A 20,450-nucleotide genomic window follows, 5' to 3' on the forward strand; every position below is an offset into this window, starting at 1 on the left:
GACTCCAGACTTCCAATCTGCACTGGATCCTGCAATACTGACCAAAGAGATAGTTCACATCAGCTTACAGGAGACTTATGTCACCATAAGGAATACACTTTCTTAAAGCATTTGAATGAGCCAAGTTGTATATTTCGCACTGGAAATGTAGAACTCATTTTATCAAAAGGCTTCTAAAGATCACCGCTACATCAGGGAGACCCTTAAAATTGGGATAAACTTAGGTGAGAGGTTCTTTCAGAAAGTCAGTTAGGCTTGATGGATCAAATAGTTTCCTTCTGCACTGTAGGGATTCTATGGTCCAAATGCACATTTTGGCCAGAAAATTGAGCGCTGCAAGCGTGTGGATTTCTGATGAGCGTTTCCTCCTCATCAAGAGTCAAGTTCAAACCTCAGTCCCTTTAGTCAACCCTATCCTTCAAGCATTTCATAGACAGGGAGAATTTGGGATGCAATTAACATCATAATTTTCTCCTGAGAGATCATCCGGCTGCATAATACCATGTAATCCCCTATTCAGTGTTTGTCATTAAGGCCATGTGAGGAAGCGTTAAAAATTATTTTCCTATCCTACCACTCCAAGTCTGACCATAACAGGGATTTTGCTGAATTTAGAAGCATGAAAATAGTTACACATTTTCTGTGCTTAACCATTTACATGCTGATTACAAAGAAACTAGTGTGGCAGGCTTTCTTGATTTTAAAACAAAAATGGGTCCATTTTTAAGAACATAAGAAATAGGAGCAGGAGTAGGCTATCTAGCCGTTCGAGCCTGCCCCGCCATTCAATAAGATCATGGCTGTTCTGAAGTGGATCAGTTCCACTTTCCCGCTTTCTCCCCATAACCCTTAATTCCCCTGTCTATCGGAGACCTATCTACCCGTGACTTAAATATATTTAGCGAGGTAGCCTCCACCACTTCAACGGGCAGAGAATTCCAAAGATTCACCACCCTTTGAGTGAAGAAGTTCCTCCTCAACTCTGATCTAAACTGCACCCCCCTTATCTTGAGGCTGTGTCCTCTAGTCCTGCTATCCTTTCCAAGCGGGAAGAATCTCTCTACCTCTACCCTATCCATCCCCTTCATTATCTTATACGTCTCTATAAGATCCCCCCTCATCCTTCTAAACTCCAACGAGTACAGACCCAGTCTATTTAGTCTCTCTTCATAGTCCAACATCCTCATCTCCGGTATCAGCCTAGTGAACCTCCTCTGCACTCCCTCCAAGGCCAAGATATCCTTCCGCAAGTGCGGCAACCAAAACTGCACACAATACTCCAGCTGCAGCCTCACCAGTACCCTGTACAGTTGCAGCAAGACCTCCCTACTTTTATATTCTATCCCCCTTGCTATAAAGGCCAACATTCCATTCGCCTTCTTGATCACCTGCTGGACCTGCAGACTGGGTTTTTGCGACTCGTGCACAAGGACCCCCAGGTCCCTCTGCACCGTAGCATGCTGCAGCTTTTCACCTTTTAAATGATAATCCCTCCTACTATTATTTCTGCCAAAGTGGATAACCTCACACTTGCTAACATTATACTCCATCTGCCAGGTCCTCGCCCACTCGTGTAGCCTATCCAGATCTCTCTGCAGACTTTCCACACCCTCCATGCAATTTGCTTTTCCACTCATCTTCGTGTCATCAGCAAATTTTGTCACCCTACATTCAGCCCCCTCCTCCAGATCTATATAAATGGTAAATAGTTGAGGCCCCAGCACCGATCCCTGCGGCACTCCACTAGTCACCAACCCCCAACCGGAATAGCACCCATTGATACCAACTCTCTGCTTCCTATTAGACAGCCAATCCTCTATCCATGCTAACACCTTACCCCCAACTCTGTGCACCCTAACCTTCTGTAGCAACCTTTTGTGGGGCACCTTATCAAATGCTGTTTGGAAATCTAAAAGCACCACATCCACCGGTTCCCCTCTGTCTACCACTAATAAAGTTAAAAATCCTGTCAGGTGAAGGTATAAAAAACTTGAAAAGGTAAACCCGCAACCCAACATTCCTAACCCATAATTTTCATACACAAGCATGGAAAATTTACTAGTTATACCGTTGGTAGTTATTTTCTGAACCAAACTAAAATTCAATGCTGGAAGGTAAGAAAATTGAGAATTCTCTGTCCTTTGCTGGTACCTGCGACTGCGACAGACTTTTCTCCACAGTGGTCTTGAGGTTTCAAGAATTGAAGCCCAGCTGTAAGTTTCCAGATGTCATTTTTTTTTAAGTTCCTTTCAATGGAAATTCACTATCTCTGTGCTGGACTTTAAACTGGAATAGAATTAAGATTTTAACTTGGAGGGTAGGGATGGAGAGAAGGGAAATCATCACTCCTTCATTGGTAGCTTTCCCAGATTACTCTTCAGCAGTTTGCATCTAGCAATAAAAAACCTCAGGAATAGCTACTCCAGTCACAAGACCTCTTTCCCCATAATGATTTTAGAAGGTATTTACTTAGTTGATATCTGGACAGAGTGCGGCTTTTGTGGTATTTAGATCCTATAATGTCCATTAATTCCTGAATATCCATTAGCCTGATGAGATAGGAAGAACAGCTCTTCATATAGCTATTGTCGGAGTAGACTCCGTGCTTGAGAGGTAGAAATGCAAACATTAGGTCCAATGCAGTTTCAATAAACCTTATTAACTAGCCCTTGACATAGCAGTCGTGAAATTTTACAGAAAGTTGTCATGCCGTGTCTAAATTGTAATTCACAATGGAAATTCCCAGTAATTAGCCAACTTGTAATATCAGGCGTCAAGAGATTTGTGGCAGCCATCTTAAGTCAGTGCTGTTTCACACTTTTAAGAAGTCCTTTTAGACAGTATGATTGGGATTTTCCAACTGTGCTCACCCCAAAACCAGAAAATCCCAGCCAAGATCAATGAACCTTTGCACAGTCTGTGTCCCGTCCGCTATGATTCTTGTGGTGGATGGGATGGGAAAATTCCGCCCTACATGTTTGATCAGCTGATGAACTGACAGATTGGTATCATTCATGTACAGGTCACATCATCGCAACATTGTGTATTTTTATAATTCACTTTCTTGATCTAGCAAATGAATTGGAACAATATATAAAAGTAAGCAGAAAAAAAAGAACTTAAATCTTTAGTAAAGACTTTTTAGCTTTGGAACAAAACAGAATAATCCTTTTGCCACCAAAGTTTCATATATTAGTCCACTGTGAATGTTTATTTTAAATCACCAATAACCTTGAGTAACAATCATTCTGTCAAAACCAAAAATGAAAAGTTTTCTACTGAGCAAAAACATTTCTAATGTTGTCCTTTTTTTCCTTTTTCATTTTTTTCAGTTGTTCTCCTTTCTGCCCTCATGCTCTCCCTGAGCTAATTGTGTCCATGAGACCCAGTGCTTGATCTCTCACTTCTCTTCACACTTAATTTCTGGCTCCCTGTTATATTTTTAACAATTCACTCTCCTCCAGCATTGTACCTCGCTCCTTTAAGCTTGTCGTTATCAACCCTCTCCATAAAAGACGTTAGCCGCTCTGTCCTTTTGAACTATTGCTCCATACCCAGCCTTTCTTTCTTCTCCAAAGTCCTAGAATATGTTGTTCTTTCCCAAATATGTGCCAATCTTTCACAGAACGCTGTGTTTCAATCTCACAACCGAGTTTCCGCCTCTGTCACAGAATCAAAACCGTTTTAACCAAAGTCACAAATTGCACTCTTAGGCCGGAACTCTATCACTTTGCCCGCCCACAATTAGAGCGGGTGAGCATCCAACAACAGAAATCTCCGCTGACTTCGGACAGGAATTTCTGGTCTCATCCGAGAAAGGTGTGTGATAAAGGCAAGCTATCCCTTCTTTTCCTTCTCAACCTGCCTGCAATCTTTGGTACTCTAGCCCACAACATCATCTTCCAATGACCCTCCACTGTCACTCAGTTGAGTGGGGCTTCTTTCACTAGTTCCATTCCTACCTACTTGATCAAAGCCAAAGATTCACCTGCAATATCTTTCGTGTCACTCCTGTAAAGTCACTCATGCACTATAACCTCAGTAGTACCCAAGGATCTATCTTTGATTCCTCTCCTATTTCTCAGCTGCATCCTACCCCTCGGCGACATCATCTGAATACACAGCATCAGTTTTTATCCATGCACTCACAACACTCTGCTCGACCTCACCGTCACTTCTATTCTCTTGAAATTGTCAGACTGTTTCTCTGATGTCCAGGACTAATGAGAAAAAATTTCTTCCAACTAATTATTGGGATGACCAAAGCCACTAATTTTGGTCACCACCACAATATCTGTTCCCTAGTTACCACCCTGCACATCTCCCTGCCAACTGTTTGAAACCCAAACCAGACAGTTTATAACTTTGGGGCCTGATTCTGTCATTGCGTTGGGTCCATTTGTGGGCGTGAAAACTTGGTAAAGTCGGGCGTGAAGTGAGTAACATAATCTACGCCGGTTACCCCTTTACCAAGGCCCAGAAATGGCCATAAGCAGGGCCGTACCATTTAATTGTATTTGCATGCATTTAAATTGACTTAATAGGCTGCACACCCAACTTTACTGGCACTTCCCCCTTTATCACCACATTCACCCATCTAGAATTGGCATGAAACAGATATGCACCATAAAAGTCCGATTCGGGCATTCCATCAGTCAGAGTTAGTGAGGAGGTAAGTGTCTAGTTTCTGATGGATCTCTGCTTAAGATCGATGGGGGGTGGGGGGGGTCTGCTGCCACTCTGCCTGTGATCAGTGGCGGGGTGGGGAGGGGCCCATGATGAGTCTGGGTGGTGGAGGGTAGTGGGGTCAGTGGGGGTAGGGCAATATCTGTGGGGGCTATGGGGAGGAATTATCTGGCCTGGGAGGGATGTGGCAGGGAGCTGGATTCCATCATTTTTTTTGGCGCATGTGCAGTTGGAGGTGCCGATCAGAACTGTAGCATTTTGGGCGCATTAAGCCCCAACCACAGGCCTGTGCAGCACGATTCAGAATCGCTGATATTTTTGTGGGCAGAGTGCGTATGGGATCTAAAAGTCAAGTCTGAAACACTCCCAGTTTCAAGTCTGCCCAGCACCTCGAATCAAAATGGTAAAATAGGGACCTTGGTGTCACATTTAACCCCAAGATGAGTTTCCAGCCACAAATCCCAACCATTATTAAGACTGTCAAATTCCACATCCTTATTGTATCAATACTGGCGGTTGGTAAGCACTGCGCCGCCATGTTACTGTTGGGCCTGTACTGCTCTGCCATCTCACACTCACTGACACAGGTCCATTATGTATAATGTGCAGTAGAAAATAATACAGCCTCGTTTGTGCGTAGGGATACGTCTAATCACTATCCAGATGCACCATTTGATTTCAAACCAGAAAATTATAAGCGGCTAGATGTTATTTAAAGTAGTTATCCAGAAGGACATAAATCAGCTGTTGTAATCCCAGTGCTAGACTTAGTTCACAGACAACATGATTGATGACCTATCTCAGCCATGAATTAGGTTGCTGAGCTTCTGAATATGCCTGCAAAGGGGGTGTATGTTACTCTATGTCTAATCACAAGTCAGTGGGCAAGTTCCACATTCAGATCTGCAGAACCATGCCATGCATGCTGCACAACTCTGACAGCACTGTAGCACATATCAAGAAAAAGCTTGGTATCCCCGTTGGATAAAATAAACTGACAAACTTTATATTGTCACAGCGATGGAGTGTCTGTGCGCTTGTGTCAATGCACCAATCGTGCAAATTAACGTCAACTATTATAAAGACCTACTGACTAAAGATAGGGAGAAAATAATTGACAAATTAAAAGCTGGCAAAATTCCTAAACCTGACCCAAGGAGTGGATATTTTTCCTATGAGCCTCCTAAAGGTTTAACTCCACTATTAGAACTACCCAAGGGATCGTGTTTTGGAATTCAGCCGGGCCTGTAACCAGCTTATTCCAGTTACATGATCAATGATGTCTTGAAATTATGGCACTGTGTACCCAAGTTATATGAAAATGCTCATACCAATGAAAAGAATTAACTGATCCGCCCTCCTATTTCAGATTGTCTGCTGCTGAAACCCTCATCCACGCATTTGTTACTTCTAGACTTGTCTATTCCAATGCACTGGCCTCCCATATTCTATCCTCCCCTAAACTTGGTCACCCACAACTCTGCTGTCCTTGACCTAACATGCACCAAGTTCAACCATCACCCCTGTGTTTGCTGACTTACATTGGTCCCCAGTTAAGCCATGCTTTGAGTCAAAATTCTCATCCTTGTTTTCAAACCCCTTCATGGCTTTGTCCTCTCCTACCTCTTCCAGCCCCACAGGCCTCTGAGATATCAAGGCTGCTCTAATTCTGGCCTCTTGTGTATCCCCAATTTTAATCGGTCCACCATTGATAGCCATACTTTCAGCTGCTGAGGCCTCAGGTCTGGAAGATTTGCCCTAAGCATCTTCCTCTCTGCCTTTCTTCCCTCCAGGGACAGTTCTTAAAATCTATCTCTTTGACCCAGCTTTCAGTCTTCTCCCATAATATTTCTTTATTTGGCACATTGTCAAATTTTGTTTTATAATGTTGCCGTACAGCATTTTAGGGCATTTTATTACACAAAAGATGCTAAATTAGTACAAGTTGTTATTGGTGTTCATATTCATTGGAAAATCCCATTTCAAGAAGGAATAGTTACCAAATGTATTTTTTCCAATGATTTGAACTGACAAGCACCATGATTTACATTTGGTTTCTCTAGTAGTTTGTGTGAGTCTGACCGTCTGAGTGCGACTGAGAGATCCATTAGCATTCCTGGCAATCTAGCAGGAGGAGAAAGGGAGTTAACAGGCATCAACTTACAAAATCAAAAATGAATAAGGTCAAAACAATGGCCACAATACCGTTATTGTACTTACCGACAAATCACAATTGATTTGGTACCGTGAGGTTCTGTTGCACTTGAAACCTCTTTAATGGCAAAAATCCAATGAGCAAAAAGAAATGGGCTTGTGCAAGCTTCATTTTGACAGCTTAAAAAATTCACTGTAAATATATACACAGCAGGAAATGGTGGAACCAATTTTCATAATTTTTTTCCACTCATTTTTCATTCCTGTGGGAAGAATTATATTTCCTAAATGATTTTAGCAGTCCAAAAGGCATACGTGTATGCAATCGAGTGGCTGTAATGAGGAGATTTGGGAGAAGGCTTTGTGCAAATTTAGCCAAAAAAATCACTATTTTCTAAATTTCTACAGGAAGGGATAAGAATTCCTCTGTAATGACACTGTAAATTCATTCATAAAGGTTTAATCTGATCATAATTTCTGTTGCACCGCTAAATGTATTCTAAAGGGTTTAGAGGGCAGCAAACAGAGGAAATCATCATGAATAAATTTGCGATGTTGCTCGACATGAAAACTGATTCCATTGTGCTGATCTTAAAGAGCAGCCCATTGCCAGCAATGTGTGTGGGCCATGAATTTGGGCAACTGGGCCTCCATGCACTAGGCCCTGAACACCCAATTACGCAGGAGCAAAAGCTTCTTTAAAGTTTTTGAATCAGTGCTTTGTCTGTGTATTGATCTCATTAATCTCCTATAAATTTACGTAAATTTTTTCAGTGACTCAATATTTAATACCCTTTATTGTTATACACCAGATTTTTCGGTTCACAAACTCAACAAGACTGAAAGATCCAGAAGCTATAGCGCTAACCACTGTGCCACCATGCCACCCCCACTGACTTGCCATCTTCAACCTGGTGGCATGCACACTTAGTGGAAACACGAGGTTGCCTCATTACTAATTGCAAATTGAGGCCTCATGATATAATTAGGACCCAGGCTTGAACAGAATCAGAAATTGCTCTTAACTTCATAAACTTTTCTTGTGTGTCAGAAGCAGACTGACATAGCTGAATACTCTATTTTAAGTGGAGTTCATTTCCAGGCACTCAGGTCATTAGGATCCATTTACAAGCATGCTTTATGAATTCTCCATTTTGAATTTGCTTTGTTCTGACTTTTCCCCCCTTTCTTATCCTGAAGAAGCACTCCCGACTTACAATAGGTGCCTTATTTGCATCATTCATTTGTCTGGGAGCACATTTGAGGGAAGAGGAACAGCTGCAATCAGTAACTAAGATCAACTGCAGATGAAGGTAACCACTCATGTTAGGCTTTGTTTACTATGAATGCAAGTTCCCCTCCAAGCCACTCACCATCCTGACTTGGAAATATATCACCATTCCTTCACAGTCACTGGGTCAAAATCCTGGAATTCCCTCCCTAATGGCATTGAGGGTCAACCCACAGCACATGGACTGCCGTGTTTCAAGAAGGCAGCTCACCACCGCCTTCTCAAGGGCAACTAGGGATGGGCAATAAATGCTGACAAGCAAGGGAGAACCATGTCCCACGAATGAATTTAAAAAAAGACCAAGGCGTGAAATTTCAGGCTTCTATCTGTGTTGGAATGGAGGCAGCTGGCTGATGGGATTGGATACAGCAGTCCTGTCCTCATTTCCAGCTCAGCATAATTTCTTCAGTGTGAGTGAGGCATTTTTCACAAATGAGTTTAGGTAGAAATCAAAGGGGCCCGAACCTGTCATTGAAAAACTTTTCAGATCCCATCATTCCCAACGCTGCACTGAAAGGACAATGGGAGCATGTCCATGGCAGGGAGATGTAAACAATGTTGGAGGGGGGACGGAAAGTTGGGAAGCTTTATTCAAAGTTATCCCTAACCTGTTAGTACTTTGTTAAAGTCACCTCAACATCGCTGATCAAAGCGTATATCCAAGACAGAGAGAGAGATGAGGGGTGAGGGGCAGGGTGGAGGGTAAGGGTGCTGAAACCTGCTTGGGACTCTCGCCCTCCTCTTTAACCGCCTCAGTCCTAAATAGGCTTTCAAGCAGCCTATAGGGAGTGGGTGCTTGGGTGCAGCTGCTGAGGACCCCAGCTTCCATTCCGCCACCAGTGCAAGTATCCAGTTTTACATATTAGCTTCTCAGATACTCCTGGAATTCAGTGCTTATTATGAATAGAGTGCTCCAGGTTACTAAGTATACCTTGTAACCTGTGCAGGATCTTCTTGTGCTCATGCATGCACTCCAGTTATGTGGCTCACTCTGAAGTAAGCTATTTTCTCCCAGAAAGAGCTCATTGAACTTCTGAGATATGAATAAGCTCATCTGTGCCATGGCCTCCTCCACTCACAGAGCATTGCCTCCTGCAATTCTGCCAAGTGTCCACACATCTGCTGTAGCTATTCCAAGTACTGAGCCCCTAAGAGTGATTCCTCAGGCTCTCCCTCAGTGTGTTCCACAGTGACATCACTGTGATTACCCTTCCTCCCCCAAGGGGTGCTGTCCATGAATGCCCATGACCTCCTCCCACAGTCTGGCACCACATTCCTCATCCAGTGAATGCGATTCTAACCACACATGTGGACCCATTGATGTGCGAGTATCAGCAGCAAGAGGTGGTGTGCTCATCTAATGCATTCTCAGATATTTCTTCCTCACCTTAGTGGCCAAAGGATGGCCCATCCATGGGGGTGGCTGTAAGTTACTGGAACCTGTGTGAGACACCAGAGGTGCTAATGAGAATTAACCTTTGACATTCTAATGCCTATTATTAGGCCCCTTATAGGTGGCAAGTTATTGCTAATTTCAAAACTATGGCCGGGGTTCTCCCAAAACAAAACTAATTGCCCAACGGGCAGGAAAATGGGAGTATTGCATAGCTGAATGCCTCAGTGTGATTCCCTCTGCTGAGTAAGGGGCAGGGCCAGTTCCCACCTAAGAAGTTAGCAACATTGTGGTAAATGGGCCACAGCGCATGCGCCAATACGTCAGCGTGGAGATTGGCGCATGTGCAGTGGCCCCTGCCCCCATTGCCTCCAGATTGCTGGCCTCCTGACAGCTGGCCTTTCCTGGAACCCCCCCCCATTGCAGGCCTTCCCAAACCCCTCCCTCCTTTTCACTGATCACTGGCCTACTGGACCTCCCGGGTCAGCCCCAATATGCCACTCTTCCCCCCTCCAGCTAGCCCCAATCTTCCTCACCCCCCTCCACCAACAGTGACACCCCCATGGCCAACTCAAACCCTGATGGCCAGCTCTGACCCCACCCCTCCACCCCAATGGCCAGGCCCAATACCCACCTCCGCCCATTGCCAGCCATATTCACCTCCTCTCACCCTCCCCCATCAATCCTGATTGCAGAGTGGCAGTGGGTCCCTCCCCTACTAATCACCCTCCAATAGGTCCCCTCAGTATGCCCCATCCCCTCTAGCCCCATCCCTTTCAGGTGGGCAGTGCCAGTTTGCTCCTTGGGCAGTGCCAGTGTGCCAGGCTGGAACTGCTAGGCCAGAAGTGTCCAGGGGGCACATCCCTTGCCTCTGACTGACCGGGGAAGGCCTCATTGGATGAGCAATCGTAATCCCTACTGGAGGGAACTACGCCTGGCAGAGTGGGGGGAGACATTAGGGAGCCTGGCGAATATCGTCCCCGGCCCGCTAATCATGTGGAAGTGGAGATTTCCGGCACAGAGCTGAGTGCACTCAAAAAAAAAGGGGAAACTTGCGATTGGCATGTCCCAGCCCATTGTGCTCAAGCAGTGCAGCAGGCCAAGAGAATCTTGGCCTATATTTTTAAAATGGCTATCCTGTGACTTTGTCATTATTGACTCCAAACAGAACTGAAACTTCAGCAAGTAGCTCATTAAAATGTGCCACTTGTGAAACTCAATTCCTTTTGTTAAGGTTGAACCGTAAACAGAACAAGTCTATCACATATCAGCCAATTCATTATCCTGGACCACAGAAGCCAACAAAATTCATTGTCCTAGACATGGAAATCATTCAGTTTGAATTGAATGGGTCACTCAATTAAAATCATCTTAACTCTCTCGCAAGTCCTCAATATGTGAAAGACTGAAAATACAGGATGTGAAGAAAAACAACCCTCTATCTCTCATTGGAAGAAGGACTTTGAGCTTGTAGTCAATTTAAGGAAACCTTAAGGATTCTTAGCCATTCTTCTTAAAAATTATAGCAGAAGCTGTCCAGATTGGAAATGCATAGTAAGAAGTCTCACAACATCAGGTTAAAGTCCAACAGGTTTATTTGGTAGCAAAAGCTTTCGGAGCACTGTCCCTTCATCAGGTGAGTCTGATGTGAGATTGGAAATAGCAGAAAGATCACCAGAAGGCTATCAAACCAGCGACAAGACTGTGCAGCTAAGGTAAAGCAGTTATACCTTGAAAGAGGGGAAAGGAATCTTCCCCAACCTGTTCACCTGAAAAACAGCCTCCTAGAACTTCATTAGAGCTTACTGAGATTCCTTTGCTTTTCAAGGCCTCCTCTGCAGCCAAAGTATCAAGTCAATTACAGGCTTGCTACAAAAGAGACTGAAATCATTACAACTTGCGATTCTCTTGTTTCCTTCTTCATCTGTATGGTATCTGCACACGTGTGGTGATGGTGAGTGAGACATTGTGTTAACAACCTCTCAAAAAAGTGGGTGTCAATCTATAACCAGCTTTTTTTTTAAAGCTGGCTGCTGGCAACCATCCTGAGGGGAAAGCAACACACACCAACCTAACAGGTTAAAATGCTTGGTTCACAGACAATGATAAATGCATTGAGGAATTTTACAGCCCCATCCATCATAGTGGGGGCAGGAGCCTAAAAGTGCACTGATCCATTCAAAGATCCATTGACTTCGGCAGGACCGGAATATCCCACCAATGGGAGGCTGTAAAATGCATCTCATAAATTCTATCCATTACTCCACTTAAACATATTACCATCCACACTACCCAGTGCTTGGCATTCAGTAATGATGCAGCATATGTCTCAGGCCTGAAGCCATAACTGTACATCCCTTCCTACCAACTCCCTTGCCACCATCACCTTGCATTTCCCTCCCCCCTCCTCCCTATGCCTCACCGGCACTTAACAGCGTCATTCCTTTCAGTTAAAACATGCTATTGTATGTCACACTCATGACCAAGTACAGCTGGAATAGGAGAGTCCCCATCTCCAATGCTCTAGTGACAGGCCATATACACTAGTTCCATGGCCCTCTACTCCATGACCCATGTTGTCCTCAGCTGCAGTGGCCTCACCAGTCCTGCCCATCTCCCTGGCTATGTATGCCTTCTTTTCCTGCGAGGATAAGAGAAAGAGGACTGAAATACATTCAATTTGGACAATTGCTGCTCATCAAATGTGGCTTGACCTGACAGTGATCATGTACATTTTACAACATGCCTGTTCTCCCTCCCAATTGTCTCATGTCCGTAGAGTCCTCCTGGATAAAGGACACACTGGCATGCCACTTGGAGACATTCACTGGTCATCCCTGCGCTACTGAAGGTCAAGTACCTTGCCAGATGCAGAAGGTCATGGAAGCACTTGAGGCATTGAATCCAGGTGCATCTTTGCTCACCTGAGACACTCACAATCTATGCAGTCTCCAGTCATGCTTGTTTTGTGATGCTTGGGGAGAGCTTTTTGCCCACTGTGCGCAGGATGTCCCTCCAGTCACTCATTGACTGCATCAGGAGCTCCAGGTCCTGGTCACTGAATTGAGATACGCTTGATGCCTGGCTCCCCATTGATGTTCTCCATTGATGACATGAAAACGAATAAAGCCCATGGGTCATTAAACATGCTCACCTCCTGTGAAAAGTTACAACCCATGGGCCCACTTGGATAATCTTGTGAGTGTGGTGCTGAGAAATGGGGGAGAATTTTACCGTCCCACCCGCCATGGGAACTGCACTGGGTGAGGGGTGGACCATAGAAAAATCTGTTGGCCTTGGGTGAAATTTTCTGGTTTTGGTGCGAGTGAGGCAGGAAAATCCCATCCATGGTGTTGGGCTATGTGGACAGCATGTGGACAGTATGGACTCCTCTCTTTAGGCCCTTCATTTTCTTACCTTGACAGGTTGTCCGCCCACAGCCCCCACCAAATTCAGAATGTCAGGCCCTTCCCATTTCGCTCATTGCTCCCAACCCCTGTGCTTGCCTAATCTAATTAATTCTTTTGTTTAAATAACAGGGAAGGTTGATGAAGGGTTTGCAATGGATGTTACCCATATAGATTTTTAAGAAAGCGTTTGACAAAAATTCCACATAAAAGATAGATAGACCAAATTGAGGCTGATAGAACAGGAAGTTCAGTATTAGCTTGGCTAAAAAATTGGCATAAGAACTGATAACAGCAAGACATGGTAAATAGTTGTTTTTCAAGCTTGAGGATGGTAGGGGGTGGAGCTCCTCAAACGTCAGTGCCAAGGAGTACAGGTGCAAGGTTTTTGGGCAAGGGATGGGAGGGGTGGCCGAGGTGTGAGGGTAACTTTCTTTACACAGCAAATACTTCTGCCGACACATATAAGAGTCCTTTGGTAGCTTTGGCAGAAAGACTGCAGGAACGTCAGTAAAGGGGCTGAAAAAAGTAGCTCTTTGTGCAAACTTACTGGTGATAATCAAGAGAATTCCCCCAAATTGTTTTTTTCTAATTACGCTGAAAAGTGAAGCAACTCTCATTTCCTTTCTTAACAGATAACAATCTAGTTCCCCTTTAATGGTCTCAATTGACTCTGAATCTGCTACCTCTTCTAAGAATCGGTTACATATGTCCATTATTTGGTGTTTTGTTTTGTCTCTAACCTCCCAGCTTATCTGAGGATTGTGAGTTTCATATTTATGTCATCGAGATCCGCGCACATTGTCAATGTTACATAGTTTCCTCACATCAACTTTGATCTATAATGTTGTGACTGCCTTTTGTTACTTCACGACTCTATGGGGACGGAATTGAGCCCGTGCTTGCCATCCTCTGGAATGACAAAGCTAATGTACATTTAAATATAATTAAAGACAGATATTGACCCCCTCCCCACCCTCTGTTGTACATTCAGACTATACCAACGTGACATCATGTCAACACGGTTTACAACAGATTCACCCAGAAGTGAACCTATCAAGGGGATCCCCTTGGGAGCATAATGTAAGTATAGCATCTGGAGGAGAGGGGCAAGGCCAAACAGTGGCCTGGCACTGACCCCCAGCACTGCCCCTTGGCATAAGTTGGCACTGCCAGGTTGTGCTCAGGACAGTGCCAGGGTGGACCCCAGTGAGGAGCATCTCACGGGGGCAAAGGGCATATCTATTTGTTTGTGATGATGGGCAGAAGCGGATGTGGGAGCTGGGAATACCATTTGGGTGGAGGGGAGGAGCGGGGGGAGATGCTGTGGGGAAGGTGTTTGTGGGCATTGACTGTGTGTGTGGGTGGTTGGGGATTGGAGCCCAGTGTTCATGGGAAAGGAGGGGGTGAATGCTGGCTCCAATCGAGGGGGGGCAATGGGAGGGGCGAATGCAGTCTCCAATCCAGGAAGCTGAGAGAGTGAAATTCGGTTTTGATTGGGATGGGGGGATGGGGGTGAAATATGGGCTCCAATGGGGGTGGTAGCAAGGAGCAACCTCTGTGGTTGGCTGGGGAGGAGGACATTGTTTCTTTTGATTCAGGTATCCTTTAAACATAGCGCCCCGATCTTAGTGCAGCTGGGCTTTACTGGCATGTTAAGACCCCGCTCCCCCTACATGATGGTGTGAAGCACGCCTACCTTTTTTTTTGGCAGAGTGCAATAAAATCTGGCAAGAAAAGCAGTTTGTGTCTCTGGAGAGAAATACACTGTTTTCTTCGCCAGAACCAACACTCTGCCATTTTTTGGTAAGGTTTCAATATATACCAAGACAATTTATGATCCAATCCATACTGCAGCCCTTCTTAGCATTGAAAAAAATGTGGAGGCTGAAGAAACACTTCTAGTGTTTGTAAAGGCATCTTACCAATGTGGAAACATATCAACCAGTTATTCTGGCAGTGGTTAGAAATTTTCACATTGCCTTGCTTGTACAAAGATAGGAAACGAAAATGCATAAGGAAAATATGCAGCAGGAAATTTCATAAATCTATCAAAATGGTTGCATATCCAATTTGTGAATTCACAAATTAAACCTTTAAATGCGGGGAGCTGAATAATCGGTTAATTTACTTATTGCTTTGCTACTGTAAGTAGAGTGTAAGAATATTTCCAGGTGGCACATTAAATCATGTAAAATAAGAAGATAAGAACATAAGAAGTAGGAGCAGGAGTAGGCCATCTAGCCCCTCGAGCCTGCTCCGCCATTCAATAAGATCATGGCTGATCTGATAGTGGTTCAGTTCCACTTATCCGCCTGCTCCCCATAACCCTTAATTCCCTTATTGGTCAAAAATCTATCTATCTGTGAATTAATCACATTTAACAAAGTAGCCACCACTGCTTCAATGAGCAGAGAATTCCAAAGATTCACTACCCTCTGGGAGAAGAAGATCCTCAACTCTTGTTCTAAATTGACTCCCCCATATTTTGAGGCTGTGTCCTCTAGTTCTTATTTCCATTCGAAGTGGAAATAATCTCCCTGCTTCTGCCTAATAGAAGCAAGTGAGTTCTCCCTGGTCAATGCTTACCCTCAAATAGCATGATAGAAAAACATATTTTCTGGCTGTTACCACATTGCTGTTTTTAAGATTCTTGATTAGATTCTTCAGATTAGATTAGATTCTTCTAAAATACATCAGCTACTGGCCTAAACAAGCCTAAAGTGCTGCATGTTTTAAATGGAAGAGCTTTGTTTGACTGGTATTTACAGTAAAAGAAAGACCTGTATTTATAAAGCGTCAGTCATGACCTGAGGTTGTCCTAAAGTGCTTTTCAGCATTAATCTACGCTAGAAGTGCGTTAATGTTCTAATGTAAGAAAAGTTGGAGCCAATTAGTGCACTGAAGAATCTTAAAAACAGCAATGTGGTAACAACCAGAAAATATGTTTTTCTATGATGCTATTTGAGGGTAAGCATTGACCAGGGAGAACTCACCTGCTCCTCTTCAAAATAATGCCCTGGAATCTTTTACATCCACCTTCTTTTTATTCATTCATGGGACACAGGTGTCACTGGCTGGGTCCTATTCCTAGTTGACCTTGGAGGGCAGTTGAGAGTCAACCACATTGCAGTGGCTCTGGTGTCACATGTAGGCCTGACCAGGTAAGGATGGCAGGTTTTCTTCCCCAAAGGACTTAGTGGACTCAGATGGGTTTTACTGACAATTGACAATAGTTTCAGGGTCATCAGTAGATTCTTAATTCCAGATATATTTTATTGAATTCAAATTCCACCATCTGTCATGGTAGGATTCAAATTTGTGTTCCCAGGAGATCAACTCAGTTTCTGGATTAATAGTCGAGCGATAACATCACTAGGCCATCACTTCCCCAAAGGGCAGATAGGACTATGGTTTAACATCCCTTCTGAGGGAGAGAATTTCCAACAAAGCAGCACTTTCTCAGCCGTGATGTGTTAGCCTGAATTTTATTGTGAATTAACAACTTCTGATTCAAAGTTCTATAAACTGAATCACATCTGACACATTCCATTCCAAATACCCCCATCCAAAAATGTTAACGTCATTTTTTGCTTTCAAGTATATCAATGTTCTCTGGAGGGGGTGCAGAGGAGATTCACCAGGATGCAGCCTAGAATGGAACATTTAGGTTATGAAGAGAGATTGGAGAGTCTTGGGTTGTTTTCGTTGGAACAGAGATTGAGGGATGACTTGATCGAGGTGTACAAGATTATGAGGGGCGTGGACAGAGTGGTTTAAGATTAGCTGTTCTTGTTGAAGGGTCAGTCACAAGGGGCCATAGGTACAAGATGAGGGGAAAAACCTTTTTGCCCAGAGGATGATGACAGTCTAGAATTGCTTCGGAGGGTGATAGAGATGAGCTGCCTCACATCCTTTAGAAAGTACCTGGGAGCACTTGGAACTTCATAAAATTCAAGGCTATGGGCCAAGTACTGGTAAATGGGGTTCGGTGGGAGGTCAGGTGTTTTGCGCATGTCAGTGCAGACTTGATGGGCCGAAGGGACTCTTCTGCACTGTATGATTCTATGATTTTAATTATAATTTGACATTGAAAGCTCTAATTTGGAATGACTTTGACATCAAATTTGATAGTGTGCTCTAAGCTATCTAGTGCACTGCCTCCATTCCAATCCCCCCAGCAATCTCAGGACCACAGCCCTCGCTAACTTGCTGGGTCTTAAGGCTCACTGACTTCTCTCAACCACCATTCCCTTTCCCTTAACGATCACACAGACCACCTCTCCTGATAACCCCACCCCTCTGCGCCGCTCCGCCGCTTGGTTGGGGGATGGAACGTGAAAAGGGAAGCAAGGAACCAAAAGAAAAGAGGTGACGGGGAAGAGGAGAAGAGGGGGAGATGGGAAAGAGGAGAGGGGGGAGGACAAGAGGGGAGAAGGAGATGGGGAAAGAGAAGTGAGTGACAGAGCAGAGGGAAAAGGAAGGGGAAGGAGACTAAGGGGAAAGAGGAGGATGAGGAGGAGAGGAAGAAAGAAGAGGGGGAGAGGAGAGGAAGAAAGAAGAGGGGGAGAGGAGAGGGGAAAGGAGGAGGAGGAGGGAAAAATTAGAGGAAGAAGGAGGAGGGGGTGGGGAAAGAGGAAGTGGGAAAGAGGGATGTGAAGCAGAGAAGAGGAGGAAAGAAGGGTGAGGAAGAAAGGGAAAGGAAACGGAGAAGGGGGAAGGGAGTAAAGGGTGTGGTGGGAGAAAGGGAAGAGAGGGGAGGGAGAGGTGGGGGTTTGGCGGGGGGGTGGGGTGGTGTAGGTGAGACCCTATACACTGCATATATATTTCCATTTTTTGTGATCATTGCAGGACGGCAATTGATGGCAATGATGGTGGTTGATAACCATTATGTGACATTACAATTATGGTTCAGAGTGAAAATGAAATAAATTGATAGCCAGATGATAGCAAATGATATCAAAATGATTGCAATTGAGTGCAGTTGATGTAAAATGAACACAGTTGAAAGCAAATGGTGTCAAATGATATGAACATTTTCAGATAGGGACTCATTTAATCTTTCTAAACTTCCATTTTCTGTAAATATTATAGATCCATACTCTTGAGAAGTAAATTGCCTCAAAGCTCCTCTGCGCAGCAAAAGTTTAACAGAAACCCCACTGACATGCAGAAAAGGAAGCTTACACCAAACTTTTGACAAAGTTATGACAGCAGGGAAGGAGAAGGTAATTGGTTCTCTTTGTTCAATCTTTTATCACTGAACAGTGATCACCAAGTGGAAGATTTTTGATATCAGCCTAAAACAAGCATGAGTTCAGTAAAAGGAACACATCACCTGTCTGAAGCTGATGTTCGGTGATCGAGAGTCATTTTATTTGAATGCAGCTGAAGGCTGTGATGTCAATTAGGCACTTCTCTAGGAACGGCCGGTTTAAACAGGGCCTGATATGAGCTGAATCTCACACACTGAGGCAGCAAGCTCAGTGGCCAGGGAAAGGAGAGCCTATCCTGGATGGGGTAGCAAGCCAGGGCCCATGATAGGTCACAATATTTTTATAAACCCCTCTTGCTGCACATCCTGACACCACTTAAAAAAAGAAAAGGAAAAAAGTACTTTTGAACTCCTTTTGTGAAGATGCCACCGATCATGGAATCCCTACAGTGCAAAAGGAGGCCATTCTGCTCATCAAGCTTGCACCGATAACAATCCCACCCAGGGCCTATTCCCGTAGTCCCACACATTTACCCTGCTAATCCCCCTGATACTAATGAACAACGTACCATGGCCAATCCACCTAACTCGCACATCTTTGGAGTGTGGGAGGAAACCTGGAGAAACCCACACAGACACAGGGAGAAGATGCAGATTCCACACAGACAGTGCTGTGACCCAAGCCAGCAAATGAACCCGGGTCCCTGGTGCTGTGAGGCAGCAGTGCTAACCACTTGCCACCATGCTACCCTTGGTCCCACTAAGGAGAACTTACTGCCCGGTACAAGTAGAAGATTTGTGCCAAGCACACAAATCTGAGAATTAAAGTCTTAAAGCCAGTGTTGGAGTACATTTTGTATATTTAAATAAACTTATGCCTGTTCAGGTGCTTGCCAATTTACATGCCCAAGCTCACCTGGATATTGCATCTGTTGGACCTTGGCATTGAGACCATCCCCATCCCCATACACTTCCCTCACCCTCAATAACAGCTGCTAGTTTGTCAGATCAGATCAAAGTAGGCAACATTGAAAATTTCCTCCCACGTCTCACATGTTCAAAGCTGCTGGAAAGGTGAAGTTTTTTTGACTTCTTTCCTGGGATGTGGGAGTCACTGGCAAGGCCCGCAATTGTTTCCTCTCCTTAATTGTCCTTGAGTGCCATACTTGCCGTGGGTTTTGGAGTCGGATATAGAGCAGGAATGGCCGATTTCCTTCCCTAAAGACATCAGTGAAACAGAAGGGTTTTTGCAACAATTGATGACAGTTGCCATGGTCATCACTGTTGAGACTAGCTTTATATTCCAAATTAATTAATTAATTAGATTCTACCAGCTGCTATGATGGGATTTGAACCCGTGTCCCCAGAACATTATCCTGGGCCTCTGGATTGATAGTCTAGGGAAACTTCCACTACCTCATTACCCCCTATAAACAAACAAAGTCTAGTAGTGTACTTTAACATGGAAAGAATATGAACATTTTGTGATCAAACTACTGTACAATTCCAGCATCTTCAATTCTAATTAATTTTTATTTAGATACTTGGCTGGATACATTGTTTTCTTTTGTACAATACACATACAACTCAATCACTGTTGAACTGGAAAACTCAAACAGACAGATGCTGTAAAGAAACTTTGCAAATGTAATTTGTACTCTATTTTGGTAAGTGTCCCAAAATGTGACATAGAAAGTTCCAGTAACATTAATATCATGCATTTAAAATGCATCATTTTATAAGAATTCATTATTTATAACCCTGGCACGCTGAGGATTTTACTCGAAAAAATAATTGTTTTTGCTGGTGTTTAGTGGAATGCAGGATAATGTGTGGAAATTTTGAACAATATATACACATTCATAAATTTTGTTCAGATTTGTCATACTGCATATGTATTTATTTAGAAACCATGGCAACAATATATGAATATGTGTGCTTCCATCGACCACAAACCACACAGTTCTCAGGTTTTTTCTTATTGTTCGCATTGAAATTTCACTCAGTGCACCTTTGATGAGCACTTCTTCACTCCTAGTAGCCATGTAATTTCCTTCCAGCCCTGTGTCAGGAGGTGCTCCATTATGAGACAAGATGACTTGGAGACAATAATAACTTGAATTATTATATGTGCCTGTCATGGCGAAAGCTTGTTGTGTGTGTGGACTTGAGTAGATACTATATGGCACTTGGATAAGAGACCGGAGGGTACATTCTGCACTAGATTTGATTTGATTTATTATTATCACATAAAGGACAAAGGACAAAGAAATGTCCAGCAAGGATCAGACCTTTTGGCCTTCC

At 43.9% G+C, this 20,450-nt stretch overlaps 1 pseudogene; it reads left to right on the forward strand.

The window, feature by feature from the left end:
* Positions 1-5,222: 5,222 nt before the first annotated feature.
* On the forward strand, positions 5,223-5,937 carry LOC145350592 (NADH dehydrogenase [ubiquinone] flavoprotein 2, mitochondrial pseudogene; annotated as a pseudogene).
* Positions 5,938-20,450: the final 14,513 nt, after the last annotated feature.

This window comes from Carcharhinus amblyrhynchos, chromosome 12 (genome assembly GCF_965287045.1).
Source record: "Carcharhinus amblyrhynchos chromosome 12, sCarAmb.v2.hapA, whole genome shotgun sequence".
Lineage (NCBI taxonomy): Eukaryota > Metazoa > Chordata > Chondrichthyes > Carcharhiniformes > Carcharhinidae > Carcharhinus > Carcharhinus amblyrhynchos.